The 19,508-nt window shown below is 31.5% G+C and overlaps 1 long non-coding RNA gene across 3 annotated transcripts; it reads right to left on the bottom strand.

The window, feature by feature from the left end:
* Positions 1-3,679: 3,679 nt before the first annotated feature.
* LOC143051632 (uncharacterized) lies at positions 3,680-17,220 on the bottom strand. 3 transcript variants are annotated; one of them, XR_012970858.1, is made up of 3 exons: positions 17,082-17,220; positions 4,621-4,760; positions 3,680-3,973 (listed from the first exon to the last, which is right to left on the bottom strand). It is a non-coding gene; the product is annotated as an uncharacterized LOC143051632 (long non-coding RNA). The 3 variants fall into 3 exon arrangements; XR_012970857.1 differs by lacking the exon at positions 17,082-17,220 and adding an exon at positions 6,457-6,641; XR_012970859.1 differs by lacking the exon at positions 17,082-17,220 and adding an exon at positions 6,303-6,426.
* Positions 17,221-19,508: the final 2,288 nt, after the last annotated feature.

Below are 19,508 nucleotides of genomic sequence, written 5' to 3'. Positions count from 1 at the left end.
TACCTCGTGTAAAGAAAGTGCCACGCTCTTTGAACAGTAAAAACCCTTGCAACAAATTTTTGAGGGTCCGTAAGTGGCCTGTTGCAAGACAAAATTTCTGTCCCTATTCAATATACCCTCATTTTCCAGTGTCAGTTCAAATTTTCCCGACCATCATACCGGATGATCTCTATTACAAAACCTACCTATTGTATTTATTGTTAACGTGTTTTCGTCCTGAACATGCAACTGACAATCAATCCTACAGTTTTCATCCGTCACTTTAAACTTTAGTTTTTAAAATTTAAATCATTGTCTTTATTTTTTTCAAAGAACTCGAAATAGTTTAAACGCAGACTGGGAGGAAGACTGAACATGAACAGTTAAACTGTTCATTTTTAATACGCAAAACTAAATATCTACGTTACCGCTTGCTCATTATGGAAATGGGGTAACATGAGACTCTATTTGTAAAAGTACAAATGCAAATAAAACAAAGAAATATTTGTGTACATGTTATTTGTACAATAGTTGGCTGATTGAAGGATAAATAGAGATATGGGATATACAATTTATTAATATCAACATCTGGACATTTAACGATATCAAAACCAATGACATCGAGAAAATTATGACTAATTGGACGAGTATCTTTTTACTTCTAATTTGTAGTTTAAGTAAACGTTGGTCCCTCTAAATTTGAAAATTTTCATAAATATGTGTAGTATAATAATCATAGTAACATAGATCTCCAAATTACCATTCCATTATATGAACTGCATATTCAAAAATATAAAGGCACACATACTAGTACAGACTCCGACTTACATCTCCTACATGTGGAATTTCAAGCTGGAACTTTCATATTTTGCAATTTGTTTTACTTATAAAGAATGCATATATGATCTCACGATTAGTTTTGTAAATAATTTTTCACAAATGAAAGAATGTTGAACTTTGTGAAATTTCGCGTACAGTTTGCAAGGTTTGTCTGAGCAACCAACTCACACATTTACACATATCAGAGTACACTATACTAAATGTATGTACCAAGTTAAGAATATGACAGCTGTTTATCATTCTTTTGGTGTATTTTAGCTCAATGATTTTGTCATTTGATAAGTGACTTTTATGTTTTAAATGTTTTCTTTGAGTTTTGTAATTTTATTTTCTAGAATGTGTATATTATCAAGATTATTATTTTCCCTCATAATTTTCACAACTAACAGAATGTTTAACCTTTTTTTACTAGTACACCAAATGTGTCTTTTATAAACAACTGATTTCGAAATTGTATTGTATCTTCCCGAACATGCATGCAATATTTGCCACTGAACGTTAAACAACCATACAAAAAACGAGCATTTAAAAAAATTACGTGGATTTAACTTGTACAAAATTCTCGTGATTGATGCATGAACTATTATCATAAGATTCACGTGGAACCAACCAGTTCACGCAAGTTTCAAGTATATGCTCGTTTGATGTGAAAATCAGACGAGATTAATGTTAATTCATGAGTGAAATATTCATGAGCAGGATGAAATAAAACTATATCAGTAGAATTTTATATTGCATTACTAGGAAATTTACGAAACCCGACAGGGGAAATGAAAACAAAATAAACACATATTTTGTTTTCCACATCTCTGAGTATGAATAACGTTATATTCTGTATTCAATAACGTCACACGTTTTGGTCAAGTTCTAAGGGTATCAATCAACTTTGAAGTCATTTATCTCAAAAACAAGGATGGTCACATATGAGTTTCTATACGTTTATGGATTCAGTATGCAATCCTTGATATTATGTTAGTTTTTTTGTTTTTCTCTGTACATAAGACCATAGCCATCCATTAAACAATCTAAAAAGGTGAGCCGAAAAAGGGCATTTCCCCTATATATACCTATGTAAATTTGTCGCCGAAATTGACGTTTTCCTATGAAATTACAAAGAAAACAAAAATAGTGACCCCCATTTTTTATTACATATTCCGATGTAACTCGATTCAAGGAACACGTGTGCCAAAAAAGTTGGAAATCGGGAGATATGCCATTCGGTATCGTATTACCTTAATGCAATGTTTTCAATCTATTGTACACATTGTATACGCTTTAAATGTTTCATTTATTTAAGAATAATAAATTGATATTGGGTCACCGGATTAAATTTTCGGCAGAAATAAATTAGTGTCCTTATTTCGAGAATAATTAGAACTTCAAAAATCAATTAACATAAAAAAAAAAGGCCAGGAAGGTATAATTAAAATACGTAAACGATACAATATATAGAAAAATATTTGCAAGGTATTTGTTGGCGAAAAGGGAGGTTCTTTGACAAAATACTGTCTATTCAATGTTTTGCCCATACACTGATTACATTGATTAAAAATTCGGAGTAACAACTACAATCGTTTCAAGTAAGAGCTGTAGTAAGCTTTACAAACAAGTTTAATCCATCATTTTCTACCAAGTCAGGAATATGACAGTTGTTTCTATTCGTTTGATGTGTTTGAGCTTTTGATTTTGCCATTTGTTTAGGGACTTTCCGATTACAATTTTCCTCAGAGTTCTGTATTCCTTTTATTTTCTTTTTTCCAATTGTACACCTTTGGCGGATGAAGTGTGAATCTTGCTGCTAAGGTGAGTAAAATAATGAAAGCGTTTGCTGCTCTTTCTACACTATGTTTTTTTGTGCAAATTAATGGAATGTAACGTCAAATATATATCTATATGTTTCGCTCATGGTGTAATACTGATTTTTTTCCGTTCATTCGTTCGAGAACTCCCTTTACCATCTTCTTCAAAACGTCAATAAATAAAATAAAGAAAAAAATAAACAGCAATACGTTCACTCCTGCAAATTTAATACCAAATTGAAATTGTAAAAATTTAAGGGACCTTTGATTTTACCAATTTGATATACGAGAAATTGGATCCTATATTATTTAAAAAAAAAAAAGAATTGAAGACCTTGACATAGTACTTCCTTTAAGATACGTAATGGGATTGGATATTTGACTTTCTGTGAAAAATGTAAAAAAAAAACTATATAAAAAAGAAGATGTGGTATGATTGCCAATGAGACAACTATTCAAAAAGACCAAAATGACACAGAAATGCATTTTTGAACCCGTTGAAAAAAAAATTACGAAACATTTATACAGAAAAACAATAAATTAAAAAATCTTAATGCAATATTCTCAATTCATTGTAGTCACTATAACGGTTTCCATTTTTTTTAATAACGACTTGATATGGGGTCGGATTATTTTTTTGGCAGAAACGTATCAGTCTCCATATATCGAGGAAAAACTGAAGTTTTAAAAATCAAATCAAGTCAAGGCAAAGAAGATAAGAATAAAATCTGTGAACGAAACAAAGTTTCGAAAAAAAGATGTGCTCAGTACGTATTTGTTTGCGAAAAGGAATGTTTTTTGAAGAAAAAAACACTGCCTCATCACTTTTTGCAAAGACACCAATGACGTTTTATTAAACTTATGAGTTACGGCTACACGCTTCTGAATATCCTACGAATCAAGAAATGTATACATCCTACTTGAAAATGACGATTCACATGAGATGCTTACCCGGACGGCGCACGCAGCCGGTCTCGATCCTTTTCGAGGTAATGCGATTCCATCAGTGTGTTTGCTATCGTGATTTTCTTGCTCAAGTCATTTAAATTGTTCAACATCAGTGAAGTACTATTGCATTTATTTATATCATTGAACAATATATAGGTTAAAAAACACAATTATTGTTTTTTTTTTTAATTTTATTGATATAATTTGCTGTTCGAAATTTCGGTTAAACTCTCTATCTAAAACTTATTAAATTTCGGGTCTGAATACATATTTTCTCAGATTCTCGTCGAATCTACATGCGTTGAACAAAAGATGTTCAAGGTCAAGGTCAGATCGTCTTGGAACTTCAATAAATGTTGTTCTTACGTCGGTAACATCTTTTACGTGGAAACCTGAGTACCCCAAACCTTTAAAATAAAAATTACAAACAGTAGACATAAAATCATCGAACAAAATGAACAACATATTTTTGGGCAATATGGTATACACAATTAACAACAGAAATCGGGTAATATCAAGAGGTCCACTTGCAAGTTAAAATCGGTCCTATTTGAGCAGTGGATACTCATGGAATGTTATAACACAGATGGAATTATCGATGTCTCGCAAGAATGACAATTAACATGCAGTATTTTTTTTCATCACTTGTAACTGAAATTGAAGAGCGCAATAGTAAATTGTGCGGTTCAAATTTCTATTTTTGTCAACAGGTCAAAGTAAAATTTTTGTCAAACTTTTTCTGAAACTTAAACAAGCCCAATCAGAACGGTACGTACTGACTTAAGTGGACAATGTGCAATGAATAATGAATCAACCATTTTTATATAATTTATATGACTGTCGAAATAAAAAGTAAAATGTGGTCAAACCTACTATAAAGGTCATCTTTCATTAAACAAAGTTTTTTTGTTGGTTTCTTGTCATTTATCCTCATGTGGTAATACCAATCAACATCAATTCAAAGGTGATTTCTCATATAAGCCATTTGTCTTGTCCTGGGGATAACATTAACGTACAGGCTTGACTAGAACAGTACAATCTCACTAAAACATACCTCCAATAATTGGTGTTCCTGGTGGAACCGGAAGGGCAGCTTTGATGTTTTGAAAACTTGGATCGTCAATGTTAATCCGACATTCAGGAGCTGGTCTCCCAGAAAAAATCAGCAAAGTAATTAAAAGAAATTCCATTTTTCTGTAAAAAATGGTATACGTTAATCAAAATGATTTTATGTTACGAAATACCTTTTTTTTTATCGCAAAGCTCTGATTCCTTGTTCGGATTTGGCTACACTTTGGTTTTTATGTTTTTATCAGCACTTCCTGCGTTTCAAAATAACAAGCTTTTTAAAATCCTGTTATAAATTGAGAGCATATGAATAATGGAACTTAAAAAGCAGAAAAATGAATCATCCAAGTCCTTGTTTTAAGAGATACAGATTTGACAATTTAAGAGGGAAATCTCATTACATTTGTCTTACATTTAACATGCGTCTGTACTTGGAGTATTTTTTTTGTCAGGAATAATGGATGTAGGAACACCCTGCTAAGTCCAGTCTGTGTTCTTGTTAAATGGTTTTCTGATTTGTATCGATCTGATAATTAAAAGAATATTCGACTGATTTTTATACTTTGTTCTTATGTTTTTCTGTTACAACACGTTCGCAGGTTAGGATAGGAATGAACTCATATGAACATATTTAACTAGTCTCCATCACATTCAGTGTGTGCCTGTCCAAATCAGGAACCTTTCTTTTAGTGGGTGCGTTGGTCCATGTCATCCCCCCATATATTGGTTTGATATGAATTAGATGGTATTTCTATTTATCTCAATTGAATTGATTAGAGTTTTCTTGTCAGTGTCTTTTATTGCTGACTTTATAGCATACGTTTTTCTCATTGTTGAAGACCGTACGGTTGCCAATAATTGCTCTCATCCACTTCATTTGAACTTTTTATTCGGAGATTTTTAAAGGACATGGAAGTTAAGGTGGTACCTAAGACTTTCACTAAAATTAATTTGGCTCGTTTAATTTTCATAAAATTTTGACAAAGTATTTACTTTGACCCTTGAACAAAAATATAAAAAAATCAAAAAAATTGAACCAACCGTTTTATCAGAAAAATTACACTGGTTATATAGCAGTTGGAAAACACTAATTTTGATCATTGAGAAGCTTTATATTGCCTTCACAACGCAACGTAATTAAAACGTTTAGCTGATATTACAGAGTTATCTCCCTGTAGTGTTAGGTACCACCTTAAACACGTGGGTCTTTTCATTGATAAATAAGTGGAAATACGTTCCACTGGTCACTTTTTGGGGAATTTCAACTATATCAATATGACTCAATTTTACGTAAATACTATGGATTTTCCTATCCCAGGCATAGATCCTCATAGCCGTATTTGGCACAACTGTTTGGAATTTTGGGTCTTCAATGCTCTTCATTTTTATACTTGTTTGGAGTTCTTACCATTTTCATCTGAGCGTCACTGGTGTGTCTTATGTAGACGAAACGCGAGTCTGGCGTAATAAATTATAAGCCTGATACCTTTGATAACTATTTACGTAGGTGAAATATTGATAGAAATATATCATTATGTCAATATGTCGTTTATGTTCACTCTTCTGTTTTTGGAGACTGTCAATTGGGTTTTTTATGTGCCGTTTTATTGCAATGTCATTAAGGTTCATCACACCTTTCATATCATTTATATTGCAGTTAATCCTTACCTTTGTGCAGTTGTTTTATATATTTGTCTGCATGTTATCCCTTCTTATCAAGAACAATCAAGTAACGAAACGTCTATACATAACGTTCTTATCAATTAAAACTGTGTGTTTTCTTTTACAGATACAAACTTATAAAACTAAATGTGTTTCTTACCTTTGTATGTCGGTAATGGACTGTGATGTTAAATATACAATAAAGAAATCCCTTTTATACAAGCAGACAACCGGGCAGTGGCTACCGGAGAAGTGAACTTAAAAAGTTTAGATAGCACGTACATGTATATATTTAATTTATAATGAGATGATCGAACTTTCTCACAACTAAATATTTTAGAGGCTCTGAAGGGGGTCTTTCATTTCTGTACAATAAAAAATTCCAATTTTAAAACAAGTGGGTGGTAAGTGAACCTTATGGTGAAAAAAGATAAAACTTATCTAAAGCAGTTTATATAACATGTACATAAATAAATTTGAATTACGATAATTTTATCATACTATCTCAATTGTTGATATGAGGGTTTGCACGGGGTTAACATAAAAGAGAGTTATAGGCAAATGCTGGAGGAAAATAAGTCTAAACATTGTAAAGGATGTCAATCGGGAACAATAAGGCAAAGTATGAATGAAAAAAATATGGAAAAATTATTATAATTTTAGAAGAACATAGAAAAATTGCTTAGAAATTTAAATAATACTGAAATAAAAGACTCCCCATCCACATCATCAAACAAACGTTGAAAGTTGAACAGTCGGTAATTACTGTTCTTGAATATCAGATGAGCGGTTTGTCCTAATTATCAATTAACTGTCCTTTATACTTTAATAATTTAACTGTCATATGTTTTATATTTAAACTGCAGACACTTATCACAGTAAAATTGATATTAGGTTCATGATTTTGTTGAGGTTTGTAGGTAATTTTGTTCAGTGGCAAATGTATTTACCAGGCGCGGATCTGGACAACTTTAAAAGGCGGTTCTAATACATGTAATTCTAAAAAAAGTGGGGGTTCCAACCATATGTCCGCATTCACAAAAATTAATTGTGAAACAAAACGGAACCCGCCATGGAGCCGCTACTGTTTAACCTTTTCAGCAGATGTTGACACGTTGGTTCATTCAATGCACGATTGGCCTTGTCTTATTGTTGGTTGCCTGCATTCTATGTATTCCATCATGCATTATTCAAAATCTTCATTAGCATCATAAAAAACGAAAAATATGTCCATAGAGATATTAGCGTCTCTCAAATAAAATCGATTTTAACGTTTCAATTCCAATTTGCACTCATAACCAACAAGAAATCTTTCGATGTAAGCCGGAATTGAACTGCAGAACGAGAAAAAAAAATAGATAACTAAATTGTGGACGTCATTTGACGAAGAATATAGGTAAATTTAACGCTGCATTTGCAATGGAAAAACATCGATGTTTCTATACCTTTTTTTTAACTGTATTTAAGTACGGCTCTTTGTAAGAGCCAGACAGAGTGCGATACATGATGGTTTCAGATTTTATCTATAATTGGCCTAGTAGAAGCAGTAAATGAATATTGCTAAAAAAAAAATTTAAGTGGGAAAATATGAGTGGTTGTCATGGTAACGGACACTCTATTTTTTGGTCGTTAAGCTTGGTAAAATCTTTCAAAAAACAGATAAATCACCACAATTCAGAGTCTGCTTATGAATAGAATCATGCATTTTTCATTAATGTTCAAATCTAACATTGATAGAACTTGGTTTAAGCTTCATTTTAGTGAAGATTGCATGTCAACCAAATTTGTAATTTATTTGAAAATTTTTTGCGAAAAAATGCATATTTTCAACATTTCTGAAATTGGGATTTTTTCGAAATTAGAAAATTTTCTCTGGTGTTTTTCAAAAAAGTGCAAATGTGTACAGAATAATTAGCACTGTAGTTATGAAGTTTGGATACTACTTTACCAAATTGAATAGAAAAATTCGTGGGATTTTCTTCAGTTTTATCACCATAGCAACCGATTTTTTCCTTGGAAAAGGAGTTTTATTTGCAGAATATTGCAGTTAAAGAGCTTAAATGTCTTGGATTTTTTCATAACCGTAAAGAAAATACATAAAAACTTTACATTACTATCATCAAGTGTTGTTGACTTCAATTGTTACCACAGAAACACATATTAACCATAGCAACATCCACTCTGAAACTGCATAAATAGAAATTTATGTAAAAAAATACATAAATAGAGGGTGTTTATTTTCAAATTGGAACATGACTGCATGCTTTGCTTCACTCACAGTCTTGTCTTGTTTTTTTCCTTCAGATTTTTCAATAAATGTAATATATAATGTAATATTGGGGTTAGAAGGTAAAAAAAGGGGGGGTAGGTTCATTTTTTTTAAAGATATCATACATGAAGATTTTTGAAAAGATAACGTTTGGTCGGAGCCTGATTATAAATAGAATCATTTTTTTTCTCTCAGAAATTTCTTATGTAACATCGATATAACTTGGTTTTAGCTTCAGAGCTAAGTTAAAGTACATTGTAGTTGTCATGTTTTGGGATTTTTGTCAGATTTTAGGAAACCTCAAGTTTTATTCATTTGAATGCCTTAAGAATAAATTTGTAAGGGTTCTGCAGAACCCAGTGTCTTGCCTACTTTTGCTGTAAATCGCAGGCTCAACAGAAATGAGGAAAACAATCGGTAAAAATATTCCTCTTGATACTATCTTTTGATTGTAAGAAGCTTCTGTCCAAGTTTGGTAAAAATCCAGGATAGTTTATGAATCTAATAAATGTTTTAAAAACTTTTACTGCAGACTGTATGTCATGTTAATTGGAAGAAAATCTAAGTCCATTTAAAAGTAAAATACGGAAAAAATGGATTTATCTTTTTACAAAATTTAGTTCTTGATACTATCTTATGATCATAAATAAGCTTCTGTCCAAGTTTGGTACAAACCCAGCATGCCCAGGATAGTTTGAGAAAGTTTATTAAAATTCTAAAAACTTTAACCACAGAGTAAATGTAATGTTTCCCCGCAGAAAAAAATAAGTCCATTTATAAGTAAAATACGGAAAAAAATAGAATTTTATTTTTACAAAATTTACTTCTGGATACTATCTTGTGATCATTGGTATCTTGTAGAGAGTTGTCTTATTAATAATTATACCACATCTTAAGATCAAATGGTCACTTTTAGAAATTTCTTTATAGTTAACCAACAATTAACATTCAAACTTGATCTCTGTTTTGTGGTAATAAGCATTGTGTATACATGTTTCATAAGATTTGATTGAGGCAAACTATAATTGCAAAATAGAAACCAACTTTGTGACGACTAATGTACTGACGGACATGGATTAAACCTACTACAACGCCCCCTCCCCCTCCCAAATTGCGGCGCGGCCATAAAAGTGTTTATTTTAGTTTTTGCCATTGTACCTTGAATCGATCAAATGTGTGCACAACGCGTGGGACATCGGATATGTATTCTTTTTTTACACATGGGACACTAAAGTCTTGTATTCATGAATGATTACAACTTGTAGGGACTAGAAAACATTGATAATTACAAAGAAAAATAACATTGGTATGTACTGCGCTGTTTCTAGTGTTGCATTTAATTAAATAAGACCATGTGTGGAATTTGTCTTCAAATTATTACTGTTATTTATCTTGTATTTATGCAAATATTCTCAGCTTAGTGGTTTCATTCCAAATCTCGGGATTAATGCAGTCTTTTATAAAGGTTACAGAGACAGATACAGACAATAGGGGCGTAATTCATGCAAAGGTTAAAAAAACGTTGAGAATAGCAAAATATTTATTTTGAAATTTGAACCTAAAACAAGATGCTCCGCAGGGAGCATCTTTATACGACCGCAGAGTTCGAACCCTGAACATTTGGGGCAAGTATGGACACAACATTCAAGCTTGATACAGCTCTGAATTTGGATTGTGATTAAATAGTTCACACAACAAAGGTTTCTGACACATAATGAATGTGGTCTCAGAACTTAATATAAAAGCTTTAAATTTTAAATTGGACATTACCTATTATGGTCCAATATCCAAAATCAAAATACATGGTTAGATTCAGCATATCAAAGAACCCCAATAATTCAATTTTTTATGAAATCAAATAAAGTTCAATTTTGGACCCTTTAGACATCAATGTGGACCAATTTGATAACCGGTCCCAAACATCAAAAAACTAAATACATGATAAGATTAAGCATATTATATCAAAGAACCACAAGGATTCAATTTTTGTTGATATCAAACAAAGTTAAATTTTGGACCACAATTTGGACAAACTTAAAAACTGGGCCCATAATGAAAAATCTAAGTACATGTTTAGATTTAGCATAATTATCAAAGAACCCCAAGGATTCAATTTTTGTTAAAATCAAACTTAGTTTAATTTTGGACCCTTTGGACCTTAATGTAGATCAATTTGAAAACGGGACCAAAAATTAAGAATCTACATACACAGTTAGATTCGTCATATCAAAGAACCCCAATTTTTCAATTTTTGATGAAATCAAACAAAGTTTAATTTTGGACCCTTTGGGCCCCTTATTCCTAAACCGTTTGGACCAAAACTCCCAAAATCAATCCCAACCTTCCTTTTGTGGTCATAAACCTTGTGTTAAAACTTCATAGATTTTTATTTACTTATACTGAAGTTAGGGTGCGAAAACCAAGAAAAATGCTTATTTGGGCCCCTCTTTGGCCCCTTATTCCTAAACTGTTGGGACCTCAACTCCCAAAATCAATCCCAACCTTCCTTTTGTGGTCATAAACCTTGTGTTAAAGTTTGATTGATTTCTATATACTTATACTAATATTATTATGCGAAAACCAAGAATAATGCTTATTTGGGCCCTTTTTTTGCCCGTAATTCCTAAACTGTTGGAACCAAAACTCCCTAAATCAATCCCAACCTTCCGTTTGTGGTCACAAACCTTGTGTAAAAATAAACTAAAGTTTTAGTGCGAAAACCAAGAAAATGCTTTTTTGGGCCCTTTTTGGCCCCTAATTCCTAAACTGTTGTGACCAACACTCCGAAATCAATCCCAACCTTCCTTTTGACACACACACACACACACACACACACACAAACAAGATATAATGTTATCGGAATCTTGAACTTATGAGATATATGTAGAACGACGCATAGTAAGGAATAATTCATAATTGATACAATTATTTTGCTTGATAATTTTGATAGGATAATCTTGCCGGTAATAGCATAATTATTTTACCGGGATTAGCACAATTCCAACTTAGCAGATGTATTCTATTTGTCTATCTCGGAGATCCTGAATTTTAATTGCGGGATAGTAGTACAACAAAGGAGTTATTAATGATATGTTAATAGCTACATGTATATTTAAAGAGGATTCCATTATACTGGACTTCTGATATTAGCGATCAACAATTGACTATTATTGTTTTTTTTTAAGTCACCACCAACTTAAAATGTGTTCAATTTGCCTGTCCGTCTATCTGTCCGTCCATCACACTTAAGTTTTAGTTTAGAAATGCTTTGACCAAATGATTCTATTATTGGTTTGTTAATATTATGTTACAGGTCAATTTTGTGATTTATGCTGGAATAACATCTTAGACGGGTGTGTGCCATAAGAAATTAAGAATTTTCTTACAATTGTAAGGGCCATATCTATCTTGCCTTGCCATAAGCCATAAGCCAGGTTGGCCCAGTTATTGTAAACCCATTAAGTTCATCATCTGCTAACTTCCAAAAATTAATAATCAGATGATGAACTCGGACCAAATGCAATTATCTTTTTAAGTATCTACTTGTATGCAACATTTAAAAAAATCAACATACCCCCCTACCCCTTCTCCCCCCCTCCAACCCAAATGTTACATTATATATTACATTTATTGAACAATCTGAAGGAAAAAAACCCAGACAAGACTGTCAGTGAAGCATATTCCAATTTGAAAATAAACACCCTCTATTTATGTATTTTTTTACATAAATTTCTATTTTTGCAGTTTTTAAGTGAATGTTGCTATGGATAATATGTATTTCCGTGGTAACAATTGAAGTCAACAACACTTGACGATAGTAATTTAAAGTTTGAGTTGGCTTTTATGTATTTTCTTATTGGTTATAAAACAATTCAGGACATTTAAGCTCTAAAACTGCAATATTCTGAAAATAAAAACTCTGTTTCCAAGGAAAACATCGGTTGCTATGGTGATAAAACTAAAAAAAATCCCACGCATTTTTCTATTTAATTTGGTAAAGTAGCATCCAAACTTCATTACTACAGTGCTAACTATTCTGTACACATTTGCACTTTTTTTAAAAACACCTGAGAAAATTTGATAATTTCGAAAAAATCCCAATTTCAGAAATGTTGAAAATATGCATTTTTTTGCAAAACTTTTCAAAAAAAATACAAACTTGGTTGACATGCAATCTTCACTAAAATGAAGCTTAAACCAAGTTGTATAAATGTTACATATGAACATTAATGAAAAATGCATGATTCTATTCATAATCAGGCTCTAAAATGTGGTGATTTAGCTGATTTGTTAATGATTTTACAATGCTTAACAACCCAAAAATAGGTTGTCCGTTACCATGGCAACCACTCATATTTTCACACTCAAAATTATTTTTTGAGCTTTATTCATTTATTGCTTCTATTAGTCCAATTATGGATAAAATCTGGAACCCCCCATATATCACATGTATATGGCACTCTGTCTGGTTCTTATAAAGAGCTGTACTTAAATGACAAAATCATGATTTCAATTAAAATCTTAAATTGGGCATAACGAGAAAATAATTTGCAAATTAATTCTTTAAATGATAAAAATTTTTACATGACTTTGTAGAAATTTAAATTCTCTTTATTTTTAATTTGCTGTCATCTAAGATTAGATTTCATGTCACGAGCAGATAATTAATTGACAAATCATCAAATAATTTGTGGAATTACTATTAAATGTCAGATTTGCTATTTAAAAATTAAACTGACCATGTATAGTGTTTATACTTAGACAAGCTGTACAATCACAAAAATACTGAACTCTACTGGAAATTGAAAACGTAAAGTCCTTAATCAAAAGCTCAAACACATCAATCGAATAGATAACAACTGTCATGTTCCTAGATATTGGAAGATGTGGTGTGAGTGCCAATGAGACAACTCTCCATCCAAATAACAATTTAAAAAAAAGTAAACCATTACAGGTTAATATATGGCCTTCAACACGGAGCCTTGGCTCACACCGAACAACAAGCTATAAAGGGCCCCAAAATTACTAGTGTTAAACCATTCAAACGGGAAAACCAACGGTTTAATCTATATGAAACAAATAAAAAACGAGAAACGAGGAACACGTATAAATTACATAAACAAACGACAACTACTGTATATCAAATTCCTGACTAAGGACAGGTGCAAACATTTGCAGCGGGATTAAACGTTTTAATGGATCCAAACCTTCTCCTTTTTTCTGAATCAATTGCATAACATCACAACATAGAAAAACACACGATAAAATATCAATTGACAGCCTCAACTCAATAAAAAAACGTACATTAATAACTTGTTACATGCATTTTTTATGTAGAAAATGGTAAATTAAACCTGGTTTGATAGCTAGCTAAACCTTTCACTTGTATGACAGTCGCAAAAAATCGTTATAGAAAATCAACAGTTTAACAATGAAAAAAAAACCAGAAATATTTCAACTTACTTTTAGAATGTTTTTATTTAATTTTCTAGCAAACAGCACCAACAAAACTGTCCATTTTGATCTCCGTTGTTGTTCAATATTCATCTGACGTTGCAAGTTTGATTGTGACGTCAATCACATGTAGCCCATGTTCTATTGGAATTAGAACATGGCTTTGTATTGAAAGCTAAATAAGAACGTCATATAATGTTGATTCATTAATATTCGTTGGATACCACTTTTCGTGGATTTCGTGGGTACAGCATTACAAATTGTCTTAAGGAATTTATGCAGATTTTCCCAAAACCACGAAATGAAATATCCACCAATATGCAAGTTTTCCTCAAACCACGAAAATTGGTACTCACGAAAATAAATGAATCCACAGTAAGCATCTTTATTTAATAGGAAAAATAACAGTAATTGTAAAGATATTTTCGAAAAATTGCTGTTTCAACTGTATGTTAAAAAAAACTATGGTAAGAAACATAAGAGTAATTGTTCAAAATTTAATGGTCAGCTAGTGGATACCAAATGATTGACTAAAAGCTTTAACCAAGAGTAGCGATACTCCTCAAGAACAGTTAACTCATCACAGTGCTCTTTAATTTCAAGAAAAACATCGATTTTTATAGCTTCATTAATTAATTTTCCCACATTAAAATAGATTAAAACTCAGTAGCAACAAGTAACTATTGTAAAACAATACTGTTCATTTCGCAACAGAATGCAGATCAAAACGTGATCAAGTGTTGTATAAAAAGTAGAAAAATCAAACTGTCAACAGAATCAAAAGGACCATAATACATTTGTTGATTTCTATATAGTCTTCAGTATCAAATAAGCATGACATATAATGAGGAATCTGACATTCGACACCGACTTCTTCTATTGAATGTAGACATTCTCTATTAGCTGAAAAGTACCTCAGAAATTTAACTTACATCACGGTGACAAGGGCAATTTCCCTTTATGTAGACGTGACAAACAAACCATTATGATTTAATTTTGATTGGCTGACGTTGTTATGTGTATCAGTTCATAGACAAAAAATTCAGTCATGTGACCGTGACGTCATCAACGTTTTTTTATGGTTTACTCTGGTTTAAAATGGGATTTAGAATTAGATATAACTGTAATATCTTTTCTGTCGATACGAAATAACATATAAAATGTGGTGCACACTTAAGATAATTCGCTACTCGGGTAAATCAGTGTGCACCACATTTTTTATGTTATTGCGAATAGACAGCAAAATATTTCAGTCATTGCTTAAATAACAACACCAATGTCAAACATGTAGGACATACATAAGAGAGCTGCGAATTATGAGTTTGTTGCGTTCATGATAACAGAAATAATTATTAATCCAAAGGATTAACAGATGCGTGACATCAACATTGCACTCAGTTGGCACCAGAAGATAATACGTAGAAAACGGTTGTTACGTGAAAAGGGACCATCCCTAAAATCTGTTGTATCCTCAACTCCAAAAAATGTGTTGAAAACCGTTGCAAATGTCCGAGATAATGAATAATGTATGGGAAAATGTGAGTATGAACTTTTATGGACCAATTCTTATTGGCTATGAAATAGTATAATCATTGATGAATACCTAAGCTATCATGTAATAAAAACCTTAACATGTCAGATCACAAAGTGTATTATCTGAATTCTTGGACTGGGTTGAACAAGATTGGATTCGACTTGACTTAACTTTCAAGACTTGACTAACAGATTTATCATTTAATTAAAACACGTATTCTTCATTCTTTTAACTGTATCACCTGTTTTCATGAGTATTGGGTATAGGCTTATATTTTAATGTCATTCGCTATAAAAAAAAAACCCAGAAGCGTTATGCAAAACCATCTTATTTTAAACATAACTGTTTGTTTTAGAAGCAATCTAATTTGTCATTAAGACAATATTAAGTGAATTTCTTCACAAATCATTGTTTTCGATAAATTCTGTTTGCATTCGTTGTAAACCGGTTAAGACAATTAAACCGTTCAAAACACAAAATTAAATAGAACAAGGTGATTAATGTATTACATCCTGTATTACAAAGATAACACTACACAATTTGTCCATGTATCTGCCTTATGTAATAAAACTGATACTAACATTCTAATTATAATTTAATAGATAAAAACATCCGTTTTGAGGACGAATATCATCAATTAATGCCACTTTTTTTTTAATATAAAAGACATATTGTAAATTCAATAACAGAAACAAATCAATATTAACAAATACTTGATATAAAAAAAAGAAGGAGTGGTATGAAAGTTTAGTTAATTTCGGATAATACATTTTTCAAGTGATGTTATATTTTGATATTATAATACATACATGCATCAAAAGTTATATAGTTCATAGTTCACACAATAGTTCATAGTTCACACATGTATTGTTCATATTATAAAAATGAATAACAAGTAAAATCACAAAAATAATGAACTTCGAGGAAAATTCTAAACGGAAAGTTTCTAATCAAATGGCAAATTAAATGATAAGACACATCAAACGAATGGACAACAACTGTAATATTCCTGACTTCAAATAAACATTCAGTCCAGTCTAGATTCATTATAAATACTTATATAGGTCATAATACATACACTTTACATTGTCTTATCGGGGCCCATTTATAGCTGACTATGCGGTATGGGCTTTGCTCATTGTTGAAGGCCGTATGGTGACCTATAGTTGTTAATGTCTATGTCATTTGGGTCTTTTATGGATAGTTGTCTCATTGGCTATCATACCACATGTTCTTTTTATACATATGTTGTGTTGATAGACATTGCCGATAGGGGCGCGTCTTTTTGCAATATGTATTAGTGATGATTATTCAGCTCTAGTATATGTTTCAGAATCTTTAGAGGTGTGCATTTCTTCTCTCCCTATCAATATATGTAGGCTACCAATGTTACACTTTGTTTCGTTCTATTAAATATTTGTCTGTATGTTTTCACTTGTTATCAAGAACAATAAAGTAGAGAAATGTCAATACATTACGTTCTTATCAACACACCGTTTAAAATTATAAGACTGAATGTGTTTCTTACCTTTGTATATCTCTCAGAAGTGTGTAAAATACAATTAAGAAACTGTTTTTTAAACAACAGACAACCGTACAGCGGCGTCTGTCAAAGTGAACCTAAATAGTTAAGATAGCACGTACTTGTATCTATTTAGATTATAATTAGATGATCGAACTTTCTCCTAACTAAATAAACAAGAGGCTCTAAAAGGGTCCTTCATTTCTGTACAAAGAAAAAAATCATGTATTTAAACAAGGGGATGGTAAGCTAACCTTTTGATGAAACACGATAAAAGTAATCTAAAAAAGAAAGGATGCGCGAAAGATACCAAAGGGACAGTCAAACTTATACATCGAAAACAAACTGACAACACCAAAAAAGAAAAAGACAAACAGAAAAAATAATAGAACACAAGACCCAACATAGAAAACTTATGACTACGCATAGTTTATATTTGATTTACATGCACATTTGAAATACAACAATTTGATATACTTTCTCAATAACTTATATGAGGGTCTGCACGGGGTGAACATAATATAATATATAATAAAATATGTAAAGAAGAAAAGAAGAGGGAAACATGACTTAAAATTTAAAAATATCATAGACAAATGGATTCGAAATTAAAATAATACTAAAATAAAAGACTCCTCTTCCACATCCTTATACAAACCTTGACAATTTAATCGTTGGTAATTACTGTCCTTGAATATCAAATGAACGTGTTTTTCCTAATTATCCTTTAATTGTCTTTTATACTTGTAAACGTTTATAATCATTATAATTTAATTATCATATTTTAACTTCAGACACTTATCATTAAAATACACATTGTATGTCCCTTAATGTGATGAGGTGTTTAAGTAGTATTTTTCAATCAAGTGTTTGTAGTAATTACCAGTCAATTATAAAAAAGTCAAAAAGCAACAAGAACGTTCGGTTTAAACAACTTGTCCCTATACAAAATCATTACTTGGTAAACAAAAAGACATCTCCTTGTTCCGCAACTGTTTATCCTCCTTTTTAACGTGTTTAAACGGATGCTGATGGCATGTTGGTTCTTTCAATGAAATTTCCTAAATGATGGTTGCCTGCCTTCCATTGTAAATTATGCTAGATTTTCATAAGCAACAGATAACCGGAAGTCACGACCAGAGAGATCACATTCTTTTCACATATGTCGATGTTAACGTTTTCAAACCTGAGGGCAATGTAAATCTAAAATTCACGCATAACCAACAAGAAACAACTTGAATAATTAATAATTCAGATTCCTAAATGTATTCACTGTTTCGTGTTCCTGTGTCCTTAAATATTCTGATAATAACAATATGACGATTTCAATTGATATATTAAATTGGACAAAATAAGAAAATAATTGCAAATTAATCTTGTAATTATACAAGTTCTGACAGGTAAAAAATTAAATTCTTTTAATTCTAAATCTGCTGTCATCTGAGATAAGATTTCATGTCACGAGCAGAAAATTAATTCATAAACCATTAGATAATTTTTGAATTATTTTTAAATGTCAGATTTGATATTTAGAAATAAAAAATGATCCTGTTTACTGCTAATACATAGATAAATTGCATGAAAAATCAAATGGCAAAATTAAAAGCCCAAAGACATCAAACGAATGGATACCAACTGTCATATTTCTGACTAAATACACACATGTAGAAAATGGTGGATTATACCTTGTTTCATAGCTAGCGTAATCTCTCACCTGAATGACAGTCTTGAAACGACGTGATACTGATGTCCATGCTTTCGTTCTTTCTTTAGATGAGGTGGGGATAAACTTATAATCCACTTGTATTTTTGTCCATCTGATGAGTTAAGCCTTTTTCAACTAATTTGTATAGTCCCGTCTTATATTGTACTGTTATACCAATGTCCCAGGTTAGGACAGGGTTGGGATCCCGCTATCATGTTTAACCCCGCCACATTATGTGCCTGTCCAAAGTCAGGAGCCTGTAATTCAGTGGTTGTCGTTTGTTTATGTGTTACACATTTGTTATCGTTAATTTTCTAGTATAAATAAGGCAGTTAGTTTTCTCGTTTGAATTGTTTTACATTGTCATTTCGGGGCCTTTTATTGCTGACTATGCGATATGGGCTTTATTTCTGTGTAATTTTGGTCTCTTGTGGACAGTTGTCTCATAGGCAATTATACCACATCTTATTTTTTTATATTATAACAGCTTCACTAGTCCACATATCTAAAAAGAAAATAAAATATCTATGTAAAATTTGTAAGGTGCAATCAAGGTTTTACCACATGTTTCAAATGGTAAAAATCATGTTGATACAGTTATTGAAACATTTTGGTTTTTGTTATCCACATGTCTGGAGATACAAATCTATAAAATTTCCCCCTGTAGTAAAGACGAACAGATGGACGGAAAGTGATAATATCTAAGATGTTTTTTTTTTGTCAGATTA

This window comes from Mytilus galloprovincialis, chromosome 11, assembly GCF_965363235.1.
Source record: "Mytilus galloprovincialis chromosome 11, xbMytGall1.hap1.1, whole genome shotgun sequence".
In the NCBI taxonomy this organism is placed as follows: Eukaryota; Metazoa; Mollusca; class Bivalvia; order Mytilida; family Mytilidae; genus Mytilus; species Mytilus galloprovincialis.
Note: the sequence above shows the minus strand (reverse complement) of the source record. Positions and strands in the feature narration are given on the sequence as shown.